Consider the following 27,887-nt stretch of genomic DNA (forward strand, 5'->3'; position numbering starts at 1 on the left):
AGATCAGCCATGATCTTATTGAATGGCGGGGCAGGCTCGAAGGGCTAGTTGGCCTACTCCTGCTCCTATTTCTTATGTTCTTATGAATACAGATTGATTACTGATGGATTATTCTCATGGTAAAATATAGAAAAGGCCAAATATGTAACCATTGGAACAGACTAAAATGTAGAAGTATCCATCCTGAAATTCAGTATTGTTTTAACATCTTGCATAGAATAACTTGAAAAATGATTTCATTCAGGAAAATTAGCTCAGCCAACAGGGTTAATATTTACTATTGTTGTACTGAAATATCGCTTAAAAAGGCAGGAGGTTGCACACAGGAACAACACTTGAAAGGAATACACTCCAAATTTAAACAGATACAGCCATTTACATGAATGTAACGTACAATGTGTTCTTTTGTTACCGAAGTATGCCTTTTAAGGATATATTCACAGTATAATTGTAAAATTGCTGCACGTTTTTAATCAATCCAAATACCCTGACATTAGAGAAAAGTTGGTCTTGTAGAAATGTTATATGGACTTGAAACGTTAGCTTTCTTCCTCCTTCAGACCTGTTGAGTGTGTCCAGCACATTCTGGTCCTATTATAGATCCATATTGCTTCACATCAAGTTGTCTCTGGGCAACCAATTTACACTCCATGGAATTGCTTTGGAGTAACTCTGCAACGCAAACCTTCCAGCAGAGGAAAAGGTGCTAATACTGAGCTCATAATAATACATTATTTTTAATATATTGTGCAAAATAGCCAGGAAGGTAAGCCAATGAAGATTAGTCCTCAGTTTCTTCAACAGCAGCAATATTAGTGCTGTATAATAAGGTGCCATCTATATTGACGGTCAAAGATGTTTATTTGGTGCACTTGAGAGCTCTTTACATCTCTGAATCCACCATGACCTGAGAGTAGAAGAATATCTTCATGTTGTTACGGCATAAGGTCAAGAGTCCTTATACTTGACGTTTTACTAACTTGGATTTTCTGTAGGAAGAAAATAAGATTTTTGAATAATTTATTTTTCACATCCAAATAACGTCACACTATTCAGTGATAAAGTGGGCAGTTGATTATGAGTAATTTCTGTAGCCTATTTTCTTTGTCCTCATATGAAGCAAGATAACAAATTCTATGCCAATTTTTCATGGCAGCGAATGTTTTACATTATTGGCTGAGGAAATAAATTGTCTAAATCTTAGGGATGTACTGACTTAATTCAAAAGAATGACATTCTAAAGATCTTGTTTTATTTGTTCATGGGATGTGGATATCTCTGGCATTACCAACATTTAATGCTCACCTTGAATTGCCCTGGAGAAGATGGCACAATATCTTGAAACACTAAAGTATAGGTATAGCAACAGTGCTGTGAGGCAGGGAGTTCCAAGATTTTAACTTGGTGCCAGTTAAGAAACAGTGATTATATTTGATTTGATTTATTATTGTCATATGTATTGGTACATAGTAAAAAGTATTGTTTCTTGCACGCTACACAGACAAAGCATACCGTTCATAGAGAAGGAAATGAGACAGTGCAGAATGTAGTGTTACAGTCATGGCTAGGGTGTAAAGAAAGATCAACCTAATGCGACGTAGGTCCATATAGTTCTAAGTTAGCATGGTGTGTAGTTCGGAAGGAACTTGCAGGTGTAGTGTTCCGATGTGTTTGTTGTCCTTGTTCCTTTAGTAGAAGTTGTCGGTTTGGAAGGAGACATCGAAGCAGCACTGGTGAAATATTTACTGCAATATGTCTTTTAGATAGTGCACATTGCTGCCACTATGCACCAACGGTGAAGGAAACAAGTGTTTAAGGTGGTGGATGAGATGTTAGTTAATCAGTTGCTTTGAGCTGCATGCAATCAAGTTTCTTCAATGTTGCTGGAGCTACATTGATTCAGACAAGTAGAAACTATTTCATTACACTTCTAACCCGCACCTTGTCAATAGTGGAAAGAGTCTGGGGAGTCAGATGCCTTTGACCCTCTCATTCAGTCAAGTTTCTGGCTGATGGAGAATTCTCAGGTGGGGAATTCAGTGATGGTAAGACCATTGAGTGTCAAGGGGAGGTGATGTGATTCTTTCTTGTTGGGGATGGGCACTGCCTGGCACCTATGTGACACAAAATTTACTTGCCAATTATCAGCTCGAGTCTGAATGTTAACCAGGCCTTGTTTCATGTGGGCATGGACCACTTCAGTGTTTGAGGAATTGCAAGTGGAACCAAAGTAACTGCAGTCCTCCGCAAACATCCCCATTCCTGAATTTTGATGGTAGCAAGGTCATTACTGAAGCAGGAATTTGAAGAAAGATGTACTGGCATTGGAGGCAGTTCAGAGGAGGTTCACTAGACTGATTCCAGAGATGAGAGATTTGTTGTATGAAGAGAGTTGAGCAGTTTAGGCCTATACTCTCTGGAATTTAGAAGAATGAATGGAGATCAAATTGAGGTATACAACTTGATAAAAGGTACAGATAAAGTAGATGTGGAACGGATGCTTCTTCTTATGGGCATTCTAGGATGAGGGATCATAGTCTTAGGATAAGGTGAAGTAAATTTAAAACAGAGTTGAGAAGAAACTAGTTCTCCCAAAGGTTGTGAATCTGGAATTTGCTCCCCCAAAGTGCAGTGGATGCTGGAAAAGTGAATATATTTGAGGAGTTAGACAGATTTTTAATTGGTAATGTGCTGAAGGGAAGAAGTCAGGAAAATAGGGATGAAGAGCATATCAGTCATGATCGAATGATGGAGCGAACTCAATAGATCGAATGGCCTAAGTCTGCTCCTATATCTTACAAACTTATAGTTGAAGATGGCTATACCTAGGACTCTGCCCTGAAAAACTGCCGCAGCAATGCCCTTTTGGGGATCACTGACCTCCAAAACCACAATCTTCTTCCTTTTACTAGCTATGATCCAGCTAATGGAGAGTTTTCTCCCAGTTCCCATTGACTTCAATTTTACAAAGGCTTTTTGATGTCATGCACTCAGTCAAATGCTGTGTTGGTGTCAAGTACAATCGCTCTCACTTTACCTTGAGAATTCAATTCATTCATCCATATTTGGATCAAAACTGTATTTGAGTTTGCGCAAAGTAGTCCTAGTAGAAAACAAACTGAGCATTGATGAGCAGGTTATTGATAAGTGAGTGCTACTTAACAGCACTGTTGATGATACTGTCCATTATTTTGCTGAGATCGTGAGTAGATTGATGAGGTAGTAATTGAATGGGTTGGATCTGGCTTTGTGTGGACACGCGTGATCTAGTCAATTTTCTACTTGGACAGGTAGATGCCAGAGTTACAGCTGTACTTACACTGTACTGTTCATGTTAAAATACATTTCATGGATACATTTTAATGCATAATTGGACACCAAGACACTTAATGTAGGACTAGGTAGATGGGCAAAGTCTTGGTCAAAGCAATAGGTTTGAAGGAACATCTTCAGAGAAGACAGAGGTGATGAAATTTATGGAGGAAATTCCAGAGCTTGGGGCTCAGGGAGCTGAATGCAGTGCAATTAAAATCAAGACTCCTCAAGAGGCTGGAATTAGATGAGGACAGATATTTCAGAGTGTTGTGGAATAGGAGCAGATTACAGAGATATGGAGGGGCAAAGCCATGGAAGGACTTGAAGGATGTTAAATTGATACTGGGCTCCACTACTAATGAGGATAAGGACGTTCAGGTTTCTATTATACAGGCATAGATTTTTGGAGAGGAGGGGGAATCTCCATTGTGGCCCCTGTCTCCATCAGAATCACCAAAATCCCCAAATCTCCCTTTACCTTCCACCCTCACCTCAAACCCAGCTCACCCATCTCCCCTTCTCTGGGGCCTACTAGTCTGACCCTTGTAACTTTCCCCAACCGCTTCCCACCCCCCAACCACTTCATACCTTGGTATCTGGTTCCAGCAACAACCTCAATGGGGGGGGGGTGCCTTTACCCCCATTGTCACCTCTCCCACCTTATGCTGATGGAACTGTAGGGCTGCCAGCCATGTCTCTGAGACATGACTACCTGTCTACATGTGCCTGAGGTGGTGTGCCCACCTCTCTGAGACATGACTACCTGTCTACCTGTCCCTGAGGTGGTGTGGCTATCTTTCTGAGACATGACTACCTGTCTACCTGTCCCTGAGGTAATATGAGGGTGTATAGAAAATGCAGCCTCCTGCCTATTCATGATGAAAATGACAGTGGGGCTGCTGTTCTTCTCTTGGGTGGGCTTTCCACTGACCTTTAGCAGGAGAAAGAGGGCACCTCATAAAACCCTGCTATTTTAGTTTTTTTTCTTTTCGAGAAGCTGCACTCTGTCATTGATAGGAAATAGCTGGCAGGAAGTTACAGATACCGCTTTCCACTTAAAGTTCACTTCTCATATTTTCATGGACTCTTTACCAGAAATAAAAATATTTTTCAGTGAACTGTAATATTCCTCATGACCTGTGTCAGATTTGTCTCACAATTAGTGGGCATTTTGTTTCCCTTTCTGACAGCCTGACATTTAGTCATAATCTCTATTAATGTAAGAATCTGACTTACTTTTTGAGGTCAATTCTTGCTTGGGAGCACAGGTAAGAGCTGGAATTTTCCAGCCTGTTCCCCCCGCCCCCGACCGATTTTCCTGCAGTGAAGCTGGCTTGCCATTGGCTGCTGGTGGGATTTTCCAGTCCTGCCGAAGTCAATGATAATTTGCATGCGACAGGACTGGAAGATCCTGCTGGTGGGAAGGGCTGGAATATCCTGCCCACATGACATACACGGAGAAGCCGTGGGGAGGTCCTATGAGGAGAGACTGAGGGATCTAGGGTTGTTTTCGTTGGGAAGAAGGCGGCTAAGAGGGGATCTTATTGAAACATATAAGATGATTAGAGGTTTAGATAGGGTGGATAGTGATAGCCTTTTTCCTCGGATGGAGAAAGCTAGCACGAGGGGGCATGACTTTAAATTAAGGGGGGGTAGCTACAGGACGGATGTCAGGGGTAGGTTCTTTACCCAGCGGGTGGTGAGGGATTGGAATGCCCTGCCTGCTGCAGTTGTAGATGCGTCTAGTTTGGGGGCGTTTAAGAGATCTCTGGATAGGTTTATGGACGAGAAGGGATTGGTATAGGCTAGTGGGTCATTGTTTTTGTAACTGGTCGGCGCAACATCGTGGGCCGAAGGGCCTGTTCTGCGCTGTAATGTTCTATGTTCTATGTTCTATGTTCTAAGCAGTTTTCATTCAAAAAAAACAGGTCACAGCCAAACCATAATATTGTGAAATATTGAGATGGGAGCAATGAATCAATTAAAGATTATGGGTTGCCTCTTATATTCCCATCATAAACCCATTGCAAGTGCAATGGACACTTCTCCCGCTCCTTTCACTGTTGTTCCTTGCCTGCCTCACTGACTCCATTTTCTTCTCTTTTTCCTGATCTGACTGTTGTCCCTCACACTTCCCTCTTTCATTTCCCCTTTTGCTTTGCTGCCATCACCCTGTTACATTAGTCCCCTATTTCAATTCCAGGAGTTGAAATGGATTTAGTCAGTTGGGTGTCCAGAAGAACCCAATGGGGTCAGTGGTAGAGTAGGTGGACCAGATTTTCATTTTCTGTTTCGGAAGACACCAGTGGAAGGCAGTTACTTTAGTCAGAATCTACAAGGGCAGAGTTTGGAAGCTTTCCATGAATTAAAAATTGAGCTTAATTTGTTTCCAAAATATAAACCAAACTAAAATTACGAGCACAATTTCTGCCTTGTGCTTGGCTATCTACATCCTTCCTTTTTGGCTGTTCTGTATGTGTCAGCAATAAAGTACGAGTTTCAGCAGAAAGTCATTATTTTTTCCAGTTGCTGACACGACACATGTGAGTTAAGTAAGAACTTGAATTTATATAGTGCCTTTCCTGGCCTCAGGATGTCCAAAAGAACTTGGCAGCTAATGAATTTGTTTTGATGTTAATCTTTGATTTGCTATATTATTGTCACAAGTATGAGCATACAATGAAAAGTACTGTTTCTTGCACACTGTACAGACAAAGCATACCACTCATAGAGAAGAAAAGGAGTACAGAATGTAGTCTTACAATCATAGCTAGGATATAGACAAAGATCAACTTAATGCAAGGTAGGGCCCATTCAAGAGTCTGATGGCAGCAGGGAAGAAGCTGTTCTTGAGTCGGTTGGTACGTGACCTCAGACTTTTGTATCTTTCTCCCGACAAAAGAAGGTGGAAGAGAGAACGTTCAGGGTGCGCGAGGTCCTTAATTATGCTGGCTGCTTTTGCAAGGCAGCAGGAAGTGTAGGCAGATTCAATCGATGGGAGGCTGGTTTGAGTGATGGACTGGGCTTGTTCATGAGTGGGGAAACAATCTATTTATAGCGAGGGTCTACAAACAAAATGTGATAAATGACTCAGTATTTAGAAACAATATTGTCGAGCAATAGAATTGCAAACTCCTCCCTGAATCCCTCTGGCACATGCCGTCACTACCCTTGCCTGGCGAAGATAGTGCCAAGCTGAGCTACCCCACCCATTCCTGACCCCCTTCACTCCCAACCCTCTGGCTTGGGAGTCATCAAGCTCTCAATCATCTCCTTATGTCTCCACAGGAGAAGATGGTGCATAACCGCAGGGAGCGGCTGATGATGGACAGTGGAACACCCCCCCCAAGCTGCGGCTCCTGACACCTATTGAGGAGTGCACAATGCATCTCACAGCGGAGCTGCCTGACAGGGCTGTGGGTGACTGTGATGTTGGCGTGCACCACAGAAGTGAGGATCTACAAAACCTTAATCATTTTAGACCTTGCTCAAGTGCCAAGTTGCCAAGACTCTTGCCTCTCCCTAGCACTTAACCATGTGTCTTTTCCTGCCAGAGCAACACCAAATCCAGGGTCTCAAGAGGTGCCCTCCCCTGCATCCCCTACAGGTGTCCCACCCTAACTCCTATCAACATGTCAGAGGATGGCACCGAGGAAACCACCAACCAGGCATCAGAGGCACCATCTACCAGCGCAGAGACACACACCTCAGTGGGAGGAATTAGCTAACAGGTTTTGGGCTGGTTTTCTGGTGAATGTCACACTGCGGTTGAAGCACATTACATGGAGGCAGGAATGATTCAATTTGATTTATTATTGTCACATGTATTAGCATACAGTGAAAAATATTGTTTCCTGCACGCTGTATAGACAAAGCATACCACTCATACAGAAGGAAATCAGAATGTAGTGTTAAGTCACAGCTAGGATGTAGAGAAAGATCAACTTAACGCAACGTAGGTCCATTCAGAATCTGACTCAGTTGGCATTGACCTCAGACTTTTGTATCTTTTTCCTGACGGAAGAAGGTGGAAGAGAGAATGTCTGGGATGCGCGGGATCCTTAATTATGCTGGCTGCTTTGTTGCTGCCTCACTTTTTCTGGACTGCATGTGATTTGTGCTCAAATTGACTTTCTTCTCTTTATTCCTTTTGTTAGCTGATGAATAACTGTTTTAGCCTCTTTGACTGAATGTTTTAACGTTACTCAGTTTGTGGGAGCTTTGTAAGTAAAGCTGGTTTGGATCCACAGATTCAATGAACAGAAAATTCACTTATAGAGCAACCCTACAGGATCACAGAGATTACTGTGAAGATATGCACACTGTTCTCTGCTTCAATGTTTACTGGGTTGGGAACATCAGTTTGGATAGTCAGATTACTGTCATATAATGTGAGACCTTGACGTTATTGGCACAGTGGTTAGCACTGCTGCCTCACAGGACCAGGGTCCCAGGTTCAATTCCAGCCTCACGTCACTGTCAGTGTGGAGTTTGCACATTCTCTCCATGTCTGTGTGGACTTCCTCTGGCTGTTCCTCCCACAGTTGAAAGATGTACAGATTAGGTGGTTTGGCTATGCTAAATTATCCCAAGATGTGTAGGTTAGATGGATTAGCCATGGTAAAGAATTAGGGTTACAGGGATAAGGTGGGCAAGATTCTCCGACAGAGAATGGGCCAAATGGCCCCATCTGCACTTTAGGGATTTGATTCTATGACTGATCTTCAACTTCAGCATTTCAGGATTGTACCATTCATGACATACTTCACCAATGTTCTTCCAGTAAGGATTTTCTTTCTGTTCTAACACATCCTTTTTTAACGTTCATCATTCAATCCATGTTCAGTTTTACTTTGTTTACTACTGTAGACATACCTTCTTCCTCAGTCTGAGCTTGATCACTACTTTCTGCCTCATTGTCTTCTTTGGCTTCACCCAAATTTGATGTTGATCCTGCTTTAATGCAAAGGAAGGAGCACTGAAATCAGCGTTAATTCAGTATGAATGGCAATATAAATACCTCTGACATGGATGGTATAATTCATCGAGCATCATCTAATTCATTTAAGAAGACATTGCACCAGAAAACCAAATTTCAAACAGCATATTTGATCCTTTCTAGCCATTTTATAAAATTAATTCACTAAATTGACCTTGTCAGAGGAAAGTCCATGGGGTGGAATTCTCCCAAAATATTTTTGGTGAGAATAATGAAGTGATTTGCACCAGTCTCTTTGGCGCAATCTGCACCACAATTCACCGACACTTGGTGCACTGAAAAAGCCTCTACGTGAAACACTCCGTTTCCAGGTGTGAGACTTGCTAGAGGTGGCCGCAGCTATGCGCCATTAACAAGAAGGGGCTGTACCCAGGAAGATGGCACTGTGCAGACCAGCCCCGTGGTTCATGGAAGGAGAGCTGGAATGGCAGCTGGAAGCCGTGGAGGAGAGGCCGGCTCTCATCTCAGGAGGGAAGATGAGTCAGGAGCAGGGACTCAAATGCAGCCTGGGAAGCACTGGCTATGGCAGTCCGTGCCTAAGGCCCGACACGCAGGAATGGCGGCCAGTGCTGGAAAAATATGACAACCTGATTTGAGCTGCAAGGGTGAGTGTCCACCCATCTTGTCCTGGTAGCAGTCCTGTCTGTCACATCTGGAATGTCCACTTGGACCCATGCCCAGACACCCAATGACCATCCAGTACCTGACCTCCCGCCAGCATCCTCCCTGAATCCCTCTGGCACATGCCGTCACTATCCCTGCCTGGGGAAGATAGTGCCAAGCTGAGCTACCCCACCCATTCCTGACCCCCTTCACTCCCAACCCTCTGGCTTGGGAGTCATCAAGCTCTCAATCACCTCCTTATGTCTCCACAGGAGAAGATGGTGCATAACCGCAGAGAGCGGCTGATGATGGACAGTGGAACCCCCCCCCCGAGCTGCGGCTCCTGACACCTATTGAGGAGTGCACAATGCATCTCACAGCGGAGCTGCCTGACAGGGCTGTGGGTGACTGTGATATTGGCGTGCACCACAGAAGTGAGGATCTACAAAACCTTAATCATTTTAGACCTTGCTCAAGTGCCAAGTTGCCAAGACACCTGCCTCTCCCTAGCACTTAACCATGTGTCTTTTCCTGCCAGAGCAACACCAAATCCAGGGTCTCAAGAGGTGCCCTCCCCTGCAACCCCTACAGGTGTCCCACCCTAACTCCTATCAACATGTCAGAGGATGGCACCGAGGAAACCACCAACCAGGCATCAGAGGCACCATCTACCAGCGCAGAGACACACACCTCAGTGGGAGGAATTAGCTAACAGGTTTTGGGCTGGTTTTCTGGTGAATGTCACACTGCGGTTGAAGCACATTACATGGAGGCAGGAATGATTCAATTTGATTTATTATTGTCACATGTATTAGCATACAGTGAAAAATATTGTTTCCTGCACGCTGTATAGACAAAGCATACCACTCATACAGAAGGAAATCAGAATGTAGTGTTAAGTCACAGCTAGGATGTAGAGAAAGATCAACTTAACGCAACGTAGGTCCATTCAGAATCTGACTCAGTTGGCATTGACCTCAGACTTTTGTATCTTTTTCCTGACGGAAGAAGGTGGAAGAGAGAATGTCTGGGATGCGCGGGATCCTTAATTATGCTGGCTGCTTTGTTGCTGCCTCACTTTTTCTGGACTGCATGTGATTTGTGCTCAAATTGACTTTCTTCTCTTTATTCCTTATGTTAGCTGATGAATAACTGTTTTAGCCTCTTTGAGTGAATGTTTTAACGTTACTCAGTTTGTGGGAGCTTTGTAAGTAAAGCTGGTTTGGATCCACAGATTCAATGAACAGAAAATTCACTTATAGAGCAACCCTACAGGATCACAGAGATTACTGTGAAGATATGCACACTGTTCTCTGCTTCAATGTTTACTGGGTTGGGAACATCAGTTTGGATAGTCAGATTACTGTCATATAATGTGAGACCTTGACGTTATTGGCACAGTGGTTAGCACTGCTGCCTCACAGGACCAGGGTCCCAGGTTCAATTCCAGCCTCACGTCACTGTCAGTGTGGAGTTTGCACATTCTCCCCATGTCTGTGTGGGTTTCCTCCCCCACAATCCAAAGATGTGCAGTTTAGGTTGATTGGCTATGATAAATTGACCCTTGTGTCAGCGATTAACAGGGTAAATGTTTGAGGTTGTGGGAGTGGGGCCTGGGTGGTATTGTGGTCGGTGCCGGCTCGATGGGCTGAATGGCCTCCTTCCGTACTGTAGGGAGTCTATGAATTGATACTCAGCACACTTAATGGCAATTATAGTGCATTGGCCATTGTGTCAGATTCACTTCAACTTGTCACCAAGATCTATCTGTTATCCATTTCATTCATTGCACTTTTGCTTACAATCCTGGTGTCACTTCATCACTCCACCGAGGGAGTATTATACAGTTGAAAGTTTCAATTTCTAAAATCTGCATTAAACTAAGGAACCGTCTGATTGTTCAGGTGACGTAAGAGATACCTTTACACTATTACAAGGAGGAAAAAGCTAATTGTAGTGAAAATGTTTCTCCTTCAACCAACACCATATAAAAGGCCAAGAATAAAGCAAGCCGCCTTTTGTGAAGGGAACAGAAGTGAACACTTTCGGTTGATGATGCCTCATTACAGCAGATGGATTGTTGTGACCCGAAACACTGGCTGGATTTTCTGGTTTCAACTGCTGCTAGGATTTTCCAGTTCCGCCAAAGGTCAATGGACTTCTGCACGGCTCATTGCATACCCCAGGGCGTCTCCCACCATGTCAGGGTCAGAATATCCCGACCATTCACTCTGTTTCTCTCTCCACACATGCTGTTTGACCTGCTGAGTTTTTGCAGCATTTTCTTTTTATAATTTCAGATTTTAGTGAGGTGGGCAGGTCAGGGCCCTTCCTGCGTTGGTGCAGAATCGATGGGCCGAAGGGCCTCCTTTGCACTGGAGTATTCTGTGATTCCAGCCTCTGGATTACTTTGGTTTTGTATCTCCAGTATTTTTTATCTGTTACTGTGGGGACAATGTTGTGCATTACGCGAATTCCCTCAGTACATCCGCAATTCTGTCACTATCTTTACCCAGCATCATGTAAGAAAATCTAATGAAATATTTGGAAAGCCCCTCTCGCATTGAAATCCAGACTGAGATTATTGGTATGTTTTTTGTAATAGAACGTCTGACTGATAAAAATGGCAATAATGTACTTGGCATAAGTATTTACCTCTTTCAACATGACAAGTCTTCTTTTCGTCTGCTCGGTCACTGATACCTTCACTAGTTTCTTTTAGTTTTGATTGTTCTGAAATAACAACACAGACTAAATATATTAGCCAGCACATAAACCGACCTAAATCAATAGCATTTGGATCCTGATTGTGACATTTTTAAATCAGCAAATCATTCTAGATTCCTGTTTAACTTCCTTTTACTAAGAACATCAGACAGCACGTCAACTAAACATTTATCTCAACACTTTCACTACCAAGTATAATATAGCAGAACCAAACAACTGGTTATTCTGAATAGTAAAGTGAAAACTCTCTAGTTATTGGCAGTTTATTTTCCAGCTGTCCAGTCTGTTTTATTTGTACTAAATGTGCAGAATGTCACCTGAAATCTTGTTACTTTTTTAAAAGTGAGAATAATAGCAGTGAAAGCAGAATATTCAGGAGATGACAATTCGAGTAGTTTCTTCAAAATTTTATTGTGTTTTACGCTGAGAGGGGTTAAGGGCTGGAACAGGGGTCCTCACAATGAAACCAGTAAATATCAGTCAAAATAATTGTTGGAGGATAAAGTCAATCCAAGTTTGAGTAGTGATTCCCTTGACAAGGAATCATTATTTTTCCACAGTTGTAAGAATCAGCTCAGGTTGCAGCAGCAAAATAAGGAGCAGTGTTTTACTCATCACTTAGCTGATAGTTAGCTTGACTGCATGTATCATGGATATTACAAGATTACAAGAATGCCTACAAAACCTACAAACCCTTTGTGGAACATTGTGATTGTGATAAAATCTGGAGCCAGGCCTGTGCTCCAGAAAGCAACTGTGCTTCCAGCCAAGCTGTTCCAGTACACCACTGCCATCTATTGGACAGTATGGAGAATTGCTCAGGCATGTCCAGTTCACAACACCAGGTTAAAGTCCAACAGGTTTATTTGGCAGCACAAGCTTTAGGAGCACAGTTCGCAAAATACAGGACAAATCTAATTCTCATCAGTGTGCTCTCCATCATCAGCAAAGTGATGGAAGCAACACTTACACAGTAATGAACTGCTCACTGACAGTTTGACTTCTGCCAGGGCCCTCAGCTCCTGATTTCATTACAGCCTCAGTCCAAACACGAACAAAAAAATACTCATATCAAGTACGAGGTGAGAATGACTGCCCTTAACATTAAGGCAGCATTTGACAGAGTGTGGTATCAAGGAACTCTGGCAAAACTGGGAATCAGGGAGCAAACTCTCAATTGGTTAGTCAAATCTGGCACAATGGAAGATGGTTCTGCGTGTTGGAAGCTAATTAACTCAACCCTTGGTGATCATTGCAGGAATTCCACAGGCAGCTTCCTAGTCCCAATAACCTCATCTCCATCATAAGGCCAGAAACAAGAATGTTTGCTGAAAGTTGCATAATGTTTGGCGCTGTTTGCTACTTGTCAGAGTCTGAGGCAGTCTGTTTCCATATATTTGATTTGATTTATTATCACATGTATTAACATACAGTGAAAAGTATTGTTTCTTGTGCATTTTGCAGACAAAGCATACTGTTCATAGAGAAGGAAATGAAAGAGTACAGAATGTAGTGTTACAGTCATAGCTGGAGTGTAGAAAAAGATCAGCTTAATGCAAAGTAGGTCCATTGAAAAGTCTGACAGCAGCAAGGAAAAAACTGTTCTTGAGAAGGTTGGTACATGACCTCAGTCTTTTGTATCTTTTTCCCGACAGAAGAAGGCAGAAGAGAGAATGTCCAAGGTGCGTGGGGTCCTTAATTATGATGCCTGCTTTGCCAAGGCAGTGTAAAGTGCAGACAGAGTCAATGGATGGGAGGCTGGTTTGCGTGATAAGAACATAAGAACATAAGAAATAGGAGCAGGAGTAGGCCATCTAGCCCTTCGAGCCTGCCCCGCCATTCAATAAGATCATGGCTGATCTGTTGTAGCTCAGTTCCACTTTCCCGCCCTCTCCCCATAACCCTTAATCCCCTCTCTTATCAAGAACCCATCAACCCGCTTCTTAAAAATATTTAGCGAGGCAGCCTCCACCACTTCAACGGGCAGAGAATTCCAGAGATTCACCACCCTTTGAGTGAAGAAGTTCCTCCTCAATTCCGTTCTAAACCGCCTCCCCTTTATCTTGAGGCTATGCCCCCTAGTCCTACTGTCTTTTTTGAGCGGGAAGAGTCTCTCCACCTCTATCCTATCCATCCCATTCATCATCTTATACGTCTCAATGAGATCTCCCCTCATTCTTCTAAACTCTAACGAGTACAAGCCTAGTTTATTCAGCCTCTCCTCATAGCTCAATCCCCTCAACTCCGGTATCAGCCTAGTAAACCTCCTCTGCACTCCCTTCAGGGCCAAAATATCCTTGCGCAGGTGCGGCGCCCAAAATTGCACACAGTACTCCAGCTGCGGCCTCACCAATGCCCTATACAGCTGCAGCAAGACCTCCCTACTTTTATATTCAATCCCCCTCGCTATGAAGGCCAGCATCCCATTTGCCTTCCTGACCACCTGCTGCACCTGCAAGCTGGGTTTTTGCGACTCATGCACAAGGACCCCGAGGTCCCTCTGCACCGTCGCCTGCTGCAGTTTTTCGCCACGTAAGTAATAGTCCTTCCTACCATTCCTCCTACCAAAGTGGACCACCTCACACTTGCCAACATTAAATTCCATTTGCCATTTCCTGGCCCATTCGCCCAGCCTATCTAGATCCTTCTGCAGACTCTCCACACCCTCCGCACAATTTGCCTTTCCCCCAATCTTGGTGTCATCAGCAAATTTCGACACCCTGCACTCGGTTCCCTCCTCCAGATCATCTATATAAATGGTAAATAGCTGAGGCCCCAGCACCGACCCCTGGGGCACCCCACTAGTCACCAACCGCCAATCCGAATAGCACCCATTGACCCCCACTCTCTGCCTCCTATTTGACAACCAATCCTCTATCCACGCTAACACCCTACCCCCAACTCCATGTCCCCTGACCTTCTGCAATAACCTCTTGTGAGGTACCTTGTCAAACGCCTTCTGAAAATCCAGAAAGACCACATCCACCGGCTCTCCTCTATCCACTGCCCTAGACACATCCTCATAGAACTCCAGTAAATTTGTCAGACACGACTTCCCTTTAATGAAACCGTGTTGCGTCCGCCCTATCAAGCAATTCCCTTCAAGATGCCTCGCAATTTCCTCCTTAATGACGGATTCTAACATTTTACCTACCACAGACGTTAAACTAACCGGCCTATAATTCCCCGCCTTTTGCCTGGCACCGTTCTTAAACAACGGCGTAACATTAGCCGTTTTCCAATCTTCCGGCACTTCCCCGGAATCCAGCGACGTCTGGAAAATAACCACCACGGCATCCACTATCACCTCCGCCATTTCTTTCAGAACCCTCGGATGCATTCCATCCGGTCCTGGGGACTTGTCCACAATCAGCCCCTCCAGTCTGTCGAGCACCACCTCTCTAGTAACAGTAATGTCATTAAGACCCTCCATTCCTACCACCTTTCCATCGCTAACCCCCGGCAAATTATTCACGTCCTCCTCCGTGAAGACAGAAACAAAAAAGTTATTCAAGACCTTAGCCATATCCCCATCCCCTACCACTAGGTCCCCTTTCTCATCCTCTAAAGGACCAACGTTCACCCTAGCCAGCCTCTTCCTTTTTATATATTTATAAAAACTCTTGCTATCCTTTTTTATATTAAGTGCTAGCCCAGCCTCATAGCTTCTCCTACCCTCCTTTATCAACTTCTTTGTCAATCTTTGTTGACATTTAAACCTTTCCCAATCCTCTTCTCGCCCACTACTCTTAGCTACTCTAAATTCCTCCGCTTTTAATTTAACACTTTCCTTCACCTCCTTCGTTATCCACGGCTTATTACCTCTCTTCCTACTGTCCTTTTTGACCATCGGAATAAATTTCTGCTGAGCACCAAGAAAGATCTCCTTAAAGATCCTCCACTGCTCCTCAGCAGACCTACCTTCCAACGCACTCCCCCAGTCCACATTCGCCAATTCTTCTCTCATCCTACCATACTCCCCTCTATTCAAACAAAGGACGCGTGTCCGGGAACCCACTTTCTCCTCCTCCATCTGCACCAGAAACTCCACCATACAATGATCACTCTCTCCAAGAGGATCCTTCACCGCAAGGTCCCTAATTCTACCCGCCTCATTACATAGCACCAGATCCAAGATAGCTCGCTCCCTCGTCGGCTCCAACACACACTGTTCAAGGAAATTATCCCGGCAGCATTCCAAGAACTCCTCCTCGAGCCCACCTCGTCCAACATGGGTCGACCAATCAATATGCAGATTGAAATCTCCCATAACTACTGCCGTCCCATTCCTGCACGCCGCACTTATTTGATAGATTGGGCGACATTCACAACCTTTTGTGTTTTTTTTTATTTGATTTATTATTGTCACATGTATTATCATACAGTGAAAATTATTGTTTCTTGTGCAGTCTACTGACATAACATACCATTCATAGAGAAGGAAACGAGTGCAGAAAGTAGTGTTACAATCATAGTTAGGGTGTAGAGAAAGGTTAACTTAATGCATGGTAACTCCATTCAAAAGTCTGATAGCGGCAGGGAAGAAGGTGTTCTTGAGTCGGTTGATACGTGACCTTATACTTTTGTATCTTTTTCCCAAAGGAAGAAAGTGAAAGGATGTCTGGGGTACGTGGGGTCCTTAATTATGCTGGCTGCTTTGCCGAGGCAGCGGGGAGTGTAGACAGAGTCAATGGATGGGAAGCTGGTTTGCGTGATGGATTGGGCTACATGCACGACATTTTGTAATTCCTTGCGGTCTTGGGCAGAGCAGGAGCCATACCAAGCTGTGATACAAAAAGAAAGAACGCTTTCTAAGGTACACCTGTAAAAGTTGGTGACAGTCGTAGTTGACATGCCAAATTTCTTTAGCCTCCTGAGAAAGTAGGGGCATTGGTGAGCTTTTTTAATTATAGTGTTGGCATGGGGGACCAGGACAGGTTACTGGTGATCTGGACATTTAAAATCTTGAAGTTCTCAACCCTTTCTACTTCATCCCCATTGATGTAGACAGGGGCATGTTCTCCTTTAAGCTTCCTGGAGTCAATGACAATCTCCTTCATTTTGTTGACATTGAGGGAGAGATTATTGTCACTGCACCAGTGTATCAGATTCTCTATCTCGTTCCTGTACTCTGTCTCGTCATTGTTTCAAATCCGACCCGCTACAATGGTGACATTAGCAAACTTGAAAATTGAATTGGAGGGGAACTTGGTCGCACAGTCAGAGGTGTATAAGGAGTATTGTAGGGGGCTGACAACACAGCCTTGTGGGGCACTGGTGTTGAGAACAGTTGTGGAGGAGGTGTTGTCTATCCTCACTGATTGTGGTCTGTGAGTTAGGAAGTTCAGGATCCAGTCGCAGAGGGAGGAGCCAAGGCCCAGGCCACGGAGTTTGGAGATGAGTTTTGTGAGAATAATGGTATTGAAGGCTGAGCTGTGGTTAATAAATAGGCAAGACCTATATGTATAGCAGGACCTGGACAACATTTAGATTTGGGCAATAGCAAATAACATTTGCACAGTGAAAATACCAGGCAATGTCCAACCATAACAAAAGAAAATCTAAAAATCTCTGCTGGAGATCCAATGCCAGTAACTTTGCTGAATCCCCCACTGTCAACATCCAGAGGATTACCATGGACCAGAAACAGAACTGGGCCAGCCATACAGATATGGCAAGTAACTTACCTCCTGACTCCTGTATAGGGCATTGGTGAGGCCGCAGCTGGAGTACTGTGTGCAGTTTTGGGCGCCGCACCTGCGCAAGGATATTTTGGCCCTGGAGGGAGTGCAGAGGAGGTTTACTAGGCTGATACCGGAGTTGAGGGGATTGAGCTATGAGGAGAGGCTGAATAAACTAGGCTTGTACTCGTTAGAGTTTAGACGAATGAGGGGAGATCTCATTGAGACGTATAAGATGATGAATGGGATGGATAGGATAGAGGTGGAGAGACTCTTCCCGCTCAAAAAAGACAGTAGGACTAGGGGGCACAGCCTCAAGATAAAGGGGAGGCGGTTTAGAACGGAATTGAGGAGGAACTTCTTCACTCAAAGGGTGGTGAATCTCTGGAATTCTCTGCCCGTTGAAGTGGTGGAGGCTGCCTCGCTAAATATTTTTAAGAAGCGGGTTGATGGGTTCTTGATAAGAGAGGGGATTAAGGGTTATGGGGAGAGGGCGGGAAAGTGGAACTGAGCCACGACAGATCAGCCATGATCTTATTGAATGGCGGGGCAGGCTCGAAGGGCTAGATGGCCTACTCCTGCTCCTATTTCTTATGTTCTTATGTTCTCTGCAAAGTCTAACTACCATCCACAAAGTACAAGTGAGGAATGAGAATGGACTACTCTCCACTTGCCTGGATGAGTAAAATGCCAACAACACAAAATATGATTGACACAATCCAGGTCACCCTGTCAACCACCATAAGCACCCTTGATCACTAGTGCACAGTGGCTGCAGTGTACACTATGCACAAGATATAATGCAACAATTTGCCAAGCTTCCTTCAACAGCACCTTCCAAACTTGCGATCTCTACTATCTTTAGAAAGAGAAAGGGAGCAGACACATGACAATGGCAACACCATCACTTGCAATGTCCCATCTAGCCACAAACCATCCTGATTTGGACAGATATCGACTTGGAATCATATTGCTGACATATGTAGGGGGAGACTTGCTTTGAGCTGGAAGAGGCTGGATGTGATGATGGGGATGGTGGGACGGGGTGCATGATAAAAAGCCTTGGGGTTATGATAGTGAGACAGAGAGAGAGTGTGTACATGCGCGTGTGTGTGGAGAGTGTGTGTTTAACTCACTTCCAGTCTCAAGGCTCTCAATGAGTTAACTGGCAAGCCCGTCTCCTATTGAAATCCACAATGAGATCATTTGTGCTTTAGTTACAACACTGAGTAAGTATTTACCTCTTTCATGGTGGGGAATTGTCTCACTGCCAGCATCATCTTGATTTTCCTTTGGTTTCCCTTAAAGAACAATGTAGAAAAACTATCAACAGACATACAAGCTGACCAAAGCTGAATCTTAAATGTGACAATTTGTAAGTACATAATTTCTAGATTCTCATTTAAACAGCTCATATTAAACATTTTTGATACCATTTAAATGAAACATTTGCCTCAACTCTTCTGTTGCTCAAGAATAATGAAGCAGAACTAAATATCTGCTTATTGTGAATATCCCAGTGTAACTGTCATCATTGATATTGTTAGTTTCCAGCTTTTTAATCATGTTTAATCTGTTTTATTTGTACTCAATGTACATATGTCACCAGAAAACATGTTCACTTGAAATTTAGAGCAATATAACCAAAATATTTAAATATTAGCTGAGGTTCTTTAAACTGAAATAGAGATCTATAATGAGAGTGTTTAAGGCTTTTCCAATCTCCAGTGAAGCCCCCATTGTGTCACTCGAGGTAGTTCTCAAATTGCCACTAAGTGCAATGGAAGATTGTTAAATTAAGTGCTCCTCCAATCACAAGCTGTTCCTCTCTCTTGGAATAGGAGGAGCCTGTGATTGGAGGAGCAGCGACACTGGCCTCCAGAAATGGAGTCACTGTAGAGAAAGTGAGAGACTGCTGGGTGCGGCAGGGAGAGACTCACTCCTGCCAGGCTCAGGAAGGAAAGACTCAGGCTGGGCTGGGCTGTGTAGAGGACCAAGAGATGGTCCATGCCAGGCTGTACAGGGGAAGGATGGGGAGGGCTGGGGAGGTGTGGCAGCACGTGGGAGAATGTGGTATGGGCCTGATGGAGTGAGGAACAGGCCGGGATGGGTGTTTGTAAACTGGGCCCAGATAGCCCAACTCTCTTTCTAATTTGCTGGTCATGGGAAGATAAGTGTACTGAATTCAGAACCATAAATTTGGAATATTTAAATGAAAATATGCATGAAAAATAGAAATGAAAAATTAAGCATACAGGATTGCATTTACAAAGTCAGAATTACTTTTACAGATCATTCCACCACCCCCCGTCCCCAAAGGATTTTCTATTTGTTCTGACTCACAAGTAAACACCATTTAGATTGTAATTCTTTATAGATAATTTAGCAATATTACCCCCAAGATAAAATTATGGTTACTTTAGTGACGCATTCCGTAGAGTCTCTCGCACCTCACTTTCCCTCTGCTGTGGATCTCCAAAATAACAGACACTGCAGCCTCAAGACTTCTTTTGTCGAATTGAGTGGCTTATTTAAAATTGTGGGTGGTATTCTCCAACCACCCTCACCCCAAAACCTGCCCGAGGTCAATGGACCTTGGCATGGTCACCCACTGCCTGTTACGACTCCTGTGGTGGGCAGGATGGAGGATTTTCCTTCTGCATCTTTCCTGCCCAGAGCTTTTGCTCACGGGTCTTTCTCATACAGCCAATCCACAGGCAATCTCTCATTGCCATTCACAAACCCAGCGCTCAACATCTCTCCCTAGAAACCTTTTTTCCTCTTTCACCTTTGACTCCATCGTCCTTAGTCCTTCCTTAAACTTAACTTCCCTAGAATATAAAAATCTTTTATGTTCTGCCCTACTGCACGAACTTCCAGGTCAAATATATTTATTTATAACCTTTTCCAAGTTGTAAAGAATTTTTTTTCGCTTTGAAACTTAACAGCTAAAACGTGAAACCCTCACTTATCTCATGATGCAAAGTTCTACCAACAGGTTATTTACTTGCAGAAAATTAATTTGCCACCCATGCTTCAAATACATGCCTTTAACACCTACATTTCTCAGATGTCCTAAGCCCTGTAGACATCAGCCCCAGCTTAATTAAATTATGTTTACACATGGTGACACATACAGAAACACAAGCTTGCTTCACAGAGTGAAACAACAGATCCCCAAGTATCGAATATAACATCAGCCATCATTACAGTGGGAGTGAGTGAGTGTGTGTGTGGCAGTGGGTGAGTATATCTGGGAGTGAAATTGTCTGGGAGTACATGTGTGTGGGATTGAGTGGGAGCAGGAGTGAGTGTGTGTGGGAGCGACTGTGGGCAGGAGTAAGTTGGGGGGGGTTTATTTGCTCACATTTACAGGGGGCAGAAGCAACAGAGGATACAGAAAATCATGTGGGTGTGCCAAAACGGCCATTACGCTGCTGGGATTATCCCAATCGACTGTCCCCTCCATCTGCCAGTAACATCACAGACTCCTTTTGCATCATTTGAAATATACTTATCAGGCCTTTACGTCTGATAGTCCTTCCACGTTTAATTGTCCATTCACATTAGCATGAGGGCACACTCACCTGAATCACGAGTTCCCCAAGATGTGCAGCTGGCAAACATACCCACCGGACAGAGTGTGGGAGTGAGGTGTGACTGTGTGAATGAATATGGGAGTGAGTGTGCATGTATGTGAGTGTGAGTGAGCATAGGGAATGAATGAATATAGGAGTGTTTGTGTGTGTGTGTGTGTGTGTGTGCATGCACATGTGTGTGGCAGTGAGTGAGCATGTGCGTGAGGGAGGGAATTAATGAGTATAGGAATGAATGAGTGTTTGTGGGAAGGTGAGTGTGTGATTCACTCCTATTTTCAGGCCTCTCATTAATTCTCACTGCCAAGCACTAACAGGAATTCTCAATGGGTGAGTATGCTAAATTTGAAAATCCATTTAAATTACTGGTTAGAAATTGCATTAATACTGAAGTAATAAGGAGATATATAATTTTAAAGTTTACATTAAAAAAATCAAAAACCAAATTAAAAACTAATTAAAAAAAACAGAGATAGAGGGTGAGGTGATGTGTTGTTCATGCATGACATGGAAGCTGGTGGACCCCATTGTGGTTTCCAGTGAGCACATCTGTCGTAAGTGTTGGTTGCTTGAGGAACTCCAGCTCAGAGTGGATGAGCTGGATTCTGAGCTTTGAATGCTGTGACACATTAGAAAGGGGAAGAGAAACCGGGCACTGTGTTCCAAGAGGCAGTCACACCCCTTAGATTAAACATCTTGAATTCAGCCAGTGGTTAGGGACAGGAGAGTGTGGCTGAGAGTGAGGCAAGTAGAAGGATCCAGGAGATAAGGTTGTAGGAGCTTCAGTCCCTGAACTTGTCCAACAGGCTCGAGATTCTTGCTCCCTGTGTGGATGGGAATGGGTAGTGAAGGGAGGATGAGCAAACTGACCAGGGGAGAAAAAAAGAAATGTAGTCATAATTGGGGATAGTATTGTTAGGGGCATTGACACTGTTCATCTGTGACCAGGATTGAGAATCCCCAAGGTTGTGTTGGCTGCCTGGTGCTTTGGTTCGCGATATCTTACCTAGGCTAAATATCCAGTTGTCATGGTCCACATAGGTACCAATGACATAGACAGAACAGGAACAAAGGCTTTGCTAAGGGAATATGAACAGCTAGCAGTTAAATTTAAAAACCAGAACCAAAAGGTAATAATCTCTGGATTGGCACAGGGGTCAATAAGATTAAGGGGGTAAATGCATGGCTGAAAGATTGGTGTGGCAGGAAATGGGTTTGAATTCATGAGACATTGGCACCAGTATTGGGGAAGAGGGAACCTGTTCCGATGGGACGGTCTTCACCTGAATCATTCTGGTGAATCATATAACTAAGGCTGTAGATAGAGCTTTAAACTAAATAGTAGGGGGAGGGTTCAGTTGTAGGGAGAATTAGAAAATCAAAATTAAAGGAGAGGGTAGAAGTGCAGGTTAATGATAAGGACTTGCAACTAGTTAAAGGAGCCAAAGGCTCAAGAGAGGCTAGTAAAGTTTCCAGACCACGTAATAGAACAGAGAGTATAGAAGGTGGCAGGATCTAACCTCAGGCAGAGCAAAAAAGGTGACAAGTATGATGAGAAGGGAGGTGGTCAATGAGGGTGTTGTACCCAAACGCGCATAATATATTGAACAAGGTAATTGAGCTTGTTGCGCACATTGAAATTGGGTGGTACGATGTTGTGGGCATCACAGAGACGTGGCTGCAAGGGGATCAGAGCTGGGATCTAAATATCCTAGGGTATGTGTCCTATCGAAAGGACAGGCACATGGGAAAAGTGGGCAGGATTGCATTGTTAGTAAGGAATGAAGTTAAATCAATATCAAGAAGCAATATAGGATCAGAAGGCATAGAATCTCTGTGGGTAGAGTTGAGGAATCACAAAGGTAAAAAGACACTGATGGGAGTTATGCACAGGACCCCTAGCAGCAATCAGGATGTGGGGCAGAAAATAAATCAGTAGATAGAAAAGGCCAATAAAAAGGCAATATTACAATAATCATGGGGGAGTTCAATATGCAAGTGAACTGGGAAAATCAGATAGGTACTGGATTCAAAGTAAAGGAATTTGTGGAATGTCTAAGATGATTTTTTTGGAGCACATGTGACAGAGCTTACTAAGGAACAAGCAATTCTGGATTTGGTGATGTGTAATGAGGCAGATTTGATTAGGGAATTTAAGGTGAAGGAACCCTGAGGGAGCAGTGACCACAATTTGATAGAATTTACGCTGCAGTTTGAACCGGACAAGCTGGAATCAGATGTAACAGTACTATAATTAAATAAAGGTAACTACAAAGACATGAGGAAGGAGCTGGCCAGAGTTGATTGGAAAGGGAGCCTAGCAGGGGAGACAGTGGAACAGCAATGACAGGAGTTTTAGTGGGTTATTTGGGAGGCACAACAGAAATTCATCCCAAAGAGAAGGAAACATGCTAAGGGGAGGTTGAGGCATCCACGGCTGATGAGGGAAGTCAAGAACAGCATAAAGGCAAAAGAGAAAGCATACAAAGTGGCAAGGATTAGTGGGAGGTCAGAGGATTGGGAAGCCTTTAAAAGCAAGCAGAGGACAACTAAAAAAGCAATAAGGGGGGAGAAGACGAAATATGAGTGTAAGCTGGCTAGTAGTATAAATTAAGACAGAAAGAGTCTTTTTCAATATATAGAAGGTAAGAAAAATGCAAAAATAGACATTGGACCACTGAAGAAGTGATAATAGGAAACAAAGCAATGGCAGAGGAACTGAGTCGTTACTTTGCATCAGTCTTCATGGTGGAAGACACTAGTGGGATGCCAGAGCTCCAGGAGAATCGGGGGCACAGGTGAGTGCAGTGGCCATCACTGAGGAGAGGGGAAACTGAAAGGTCTGAAGGTGGATAAGTCACCTGGATCAGATGGACTACACGCCAGGGTTCTAAAAGAGATAGCTGAGGAAATTGTGGAGTCATTGATGGTGATCTTTCAGGAATCGCTGAGGCAGGGAGAGTCCCAGAGGACTGGAAAGTAACTAATATAACACCGCTGTTTGAGAAGGGAGGGAGGCAGAAGACAGGAGGTTATAGGCCGATTAGCCTGACTTCAGTCATTGGCAAGATTTAGAGTTTATTATTAAAGATGAGATTGCAGAGTACTTGGAAGTGCATGATAAATTAGAACTGAGTCAGCACAGCTTTATCAAGAGAAGTCACGTCTGACAAATCTGTTAGAATTCTTTGAGGAGGTAACAAGGAAGTTAGATAAAGGAGAACCAGTGGACGTGATTGATTTAGATTTCCAGAAGGCCTTTGACAAGATGCCGCAAAGAAGACTGTTAAATAAGAGTCCACAGTGTTAATAAGATCCTGGCACGGATAGAGGATTGGCTGACTGGCAGAAGGTAGAGAGTGGGGATAAATGGGTCTTTATCAGGTTGACAGGGGTCAGTGCTGGAACCACAATTTTTCACATATATTAACGATTTGGAGGAAGGAACTGAAGGCACTGTTGCTAAGATGGCAGATGATACAAAGTTATGTCGAGGGACAGGTAGTATTGAGGAAGCAAGTGGGCTGCAGAAGGACTTGGACAGGTAGGAGTCTGGGCAAAGTGACAGATGGAATACAATATGGAAAAGTGTGAGGTTATGAACTTTGGAAGGAGGAATGGAGGCATAGACTATTTTCTAAATGGGGAAATGCTTCGGAAATCAGGAGCACAAAGGGACTTGAGAGAACTTATTCAAGATTCTCTTAAGGTTAACACGCAGGTTCATTGGCAGTTGGGAGGGGAAATGCAATGTTAGCAGTTATGTCAAGTGGGCTAGAATACAAGAGCAGGATGTACTTCTGAGGCTGTATAAGACTCTGGTCAGACCCCATTTGGAGTACTGTGAGCAGTTTTGGTCTCATATCGAAGCAAGGATGTGCTGGCCTGGGGAAGGGCCCCAAGGGCTCCATAGGAGGATCACCCTGCAGAGCAGGAAATGGGTCAGTTACTTCATTCATTTCACTAGGGCAAGTGAATATTCTCCTCACTCCAAACTTCTATCAGCACAGATATCACTGATTGTGTCATGGGATGTGGGCATTACTAACAAGGCCAGCAATTCTGTTGCCCATTCCTAATTGCCCTTGGAAAGGTGATGGTTATCTGCCTTCTTGAATTGTTGCAGTCCACATGGTGTGGGTACACCCACAATGTTTTGGGGAAAAACTTCCAGGGTTTTGAGCGAGGTACAGTGAAATGATAGTCAAGATGGGATGTGGAGTGAAAGGCAACTTACAGGTGTTACCGTTCCCTTGTGCTTGTTCCCTTTGTCCTTCACACTGGTACAGGCTGCGGGTTTGAAAGGTGCTTTCAAAAGATAATTGTTAAGTTGCTGCAGTTCATCTTGTACGTGCTATACACTGCTGCCACTGCTGGCGGATGGAATGGATGTGACGGTTAGGGGATACACGCCAACCAAGCGGGCTGCTTTGTCATGATGGTGTCAAGATGTTTGAGTGTTTTTGGAGCTGCACTCATCCAGGCAAATGGAGAGTATTCCATCACAATCCTGACCTATTCCCTGCTAACGGTGGATAGGTTTTGGGGAGTCAGGACGTCAGTTAGTAGTGACACTATTAACAGCCCATGGCCTGCTCTTTCATCAAATGTGCTCACATTTAAATAATTTGTACAGGAGAAGTTAGGCCACAACAGGATGAAGAGAGAAAAGACGGGATTTGGAATACCAGAGCTCAGAAACCTAATGCCATTTCGGCAGTAGGCTGCAGGGCTGGCAGAGGAGGACACAGACTGTGCCTTGTTCTGTATTCAGCTGAGGGAAGTGCTACAGGAGTTCAAGGTGCCAACTTCTAAAACTTGAATTATATTACGGACTCACCTGACTGCTCAGGGGGAAGTGAAAGATAACACTCTTACAAGGATGAACTAACTCTGTGGTTAAAGTGGAAATGATTATCCCTCAACCAGTGCACCAGAAAAATCCAGATTGTATTATCATTGTGTTAAACATTTCACTGTCCCCAACAGTTTATTTTGAATTAAACTGTAGGCATAGACATTAGGACTGGCTTAATAAGCTAGCTGATCTTTTCATGCCTGTTAATTTTATATATATTCCTATATAGGAAGGGAACAAACAAATTCAGAACCAAAGTAGGGAATCCTTCTACAGACAGAAAGTGCCTGAGATATAGAATGGGACAAGGAGCACAGCTGAGCCTAGGGGTTGCAGTGGTTCAGATTTCTCTGAGTACGTGGTTTCAGGTGGATTGCACAATGTTCTGAGAAAATGTCTATCTACAGTACATCTGAAATGTTGGCATTTTGCAGCATTCTCTTCTATGCTAATTTTTGTAACTTTAAGCCTGGATTATAAGAAGTTTGAAAAGTTACTCCCTGATTGAACTTCACCCCGAGATTATCTGTATGCTTATTGTAATAAGAGTATTCGATGGATTGTAGCAATAAGAATAGAAATTATATACTTGGTGTAGTATTTACCTCTTTCAAAAGGAACGTGTGTCTTCTCAAAAACTGTTCTTCCAGGATCATCTTCACTTTCTTTTGGTTTGTCTTGTCCTGAAATAGCAAAGCAATCAATATGTATTAACCAGCGGAAAAACTGATCTGAATCAATAACACCTGAATCCTGAATGCGACGGTATTACAACTAGATCGTTCGTTCAAGTGACTTCAATTAGGAATTCTGAAGGCACTTCAACAAAACCTTTGGCTCAACTCTTACAGTGTCTCATGTCATCACTTGTAGCACCAATAAATGTCAAGTTGTTGTAAATAGTCAAATGCAAACCATCAGCATTAGAGTAACTAGTTAGTTTCCAGCAGTACACTTTGACCCAGTTAATTTGCATTAAATATACAAAATGTACCCTGAAAACATGTTTATTCTTTAAAAAAGTACTAACAGATGCAGAATAAATAGGAGGTAACAGGGGCGATTCTCCCAGCCCACTACACTGCCAGGAAACTCAAATAGAGGTTATGTAGCAGACTTCCCGCTGGGAGCCACAGCCTCCATGGGTCTCTGGCCTCCAGGTTTCAGAAATTGGCATGGAGCTTTATAAATTATGGAAGTCAGCATTACCATCTTATTCGCAGGCCTGAGACTGAAGTCTCCGGGCCCGCTAGCCTCTCCCCCCCAGCCAGGAGTGTTTCACACCAGCAGGGTTTATGATAGCACCCTACTAGTGGGGAGCTGGCAGCCCAGCCCCACTGTAGTGAAAGGAAGCCATTGTGGCCCCCCAGGAGGTCGAGGGTAAGGGGGTGCCCCCTGGGCATTGCCAGCTTGGCAATGTCAACCTGGCCCCATGGAACTGCCCCCCAAGGGGCAAAGTGACAATGCCCAGGGTGCATCTTGACACTGCCCACTGGGCATCGGGCAGTATCAAGGAGTTGGGGCTGGGAGGGGGGGGTGGAGCCTCTGGAGGGAGATTGGTGAGGATGGAGGGTCCAGTTGCCACTCTGCATTCAGTGGTGACAGAAGGAGTGAGGCTCGCAATCGGGCCTGGCCATGAGGTTGTAGACGGCTGGCCTCGTGGGAGGCGGGACTGCGGGGGCGAGGGGGGAGTCGACACTGTGGTGGGGGAGTCAGGGTAGCCAGCGATGCTGGTGGTGGGAGGGGGACGGGGGAACGACGACAGGAGATTAAGACTGCCGGGGATGGGGGGTGGTTAGGGCTGTTCTGGACATGAACGAGGTTGGAGATACTGGCTTTGGTCTGGGGTAAGCACAGTAAGAAGTCTCACAGCACCAGGTTAAAAGCCCAACAGGTTTATTTTGTAGCACAAGCCACTAGCTTTCACAGCACTGCCACTTCATGGGAGTTGTGTTCGCAAACAGGGCATATAAAGACACAAACTCAATTTACAAAATACCGGTTGCAATGCGAGTCTTTACAGGTCATCAAATCTTAAAGGTACAGACAGTGTGAGTGGAGAGAGCATTAAGCACAGGTTAAAGAGATGTGTATTGTCTCCAGCCAGG

General features: G+C 44.0%; 1 long non-coding RNA gene across 3 annotated transcripts; it reads right to left on the reverse strand.

The window, feature by feature from the left end:
- Positions 1–84: 84 nt before the first annotated feature.
- On the reverse strand, positions 85–26,458 carry LOC145344437 (uncharacterized). 3 transcript variants are annotated; one of them, XR_013886865.1, is made up of 5 exons: positions 26,385–26,458; positions 18,567–18,626; positions 11,573–11,650; positions 8,191–8,268; positions 85–989 (listed from the first exon to the last, which is right to left on the reverse strand). It is a non-coding gene; the product is annotated as an uncharacterized LOC145344437 (long non-coding RNA). The 3 variants fall into 3 exon arrangements; XR_013886864.1 differs by having other exon boundaries at positions 8,191–8,271; XR_013886863.1 differs by lacking the exon at positions 11,573–11,650 and having other exon boundaries at positions 26,385–26,452.
- Between the last annotated feature and the right edge of the window lie 1,429 nt (positions 26,459–27,887).

Source organism: Carcharhinus amblyrhynchos, chromosome 6, assembly GCF_965287045.1.
Source record: "Carcharhinus amblyrhynchos chromosome 6, sCarAmb.v2.hapA, whole genome shotgun sequence".
Classification (NCBI taxonomy): Eukaryota; Metazoa; Chordata; class Chondrichthyes; order Carcharhiniformes; family Carcharhinidae; genus Carcharhinus; species Carcharhinus amblyrhynchos.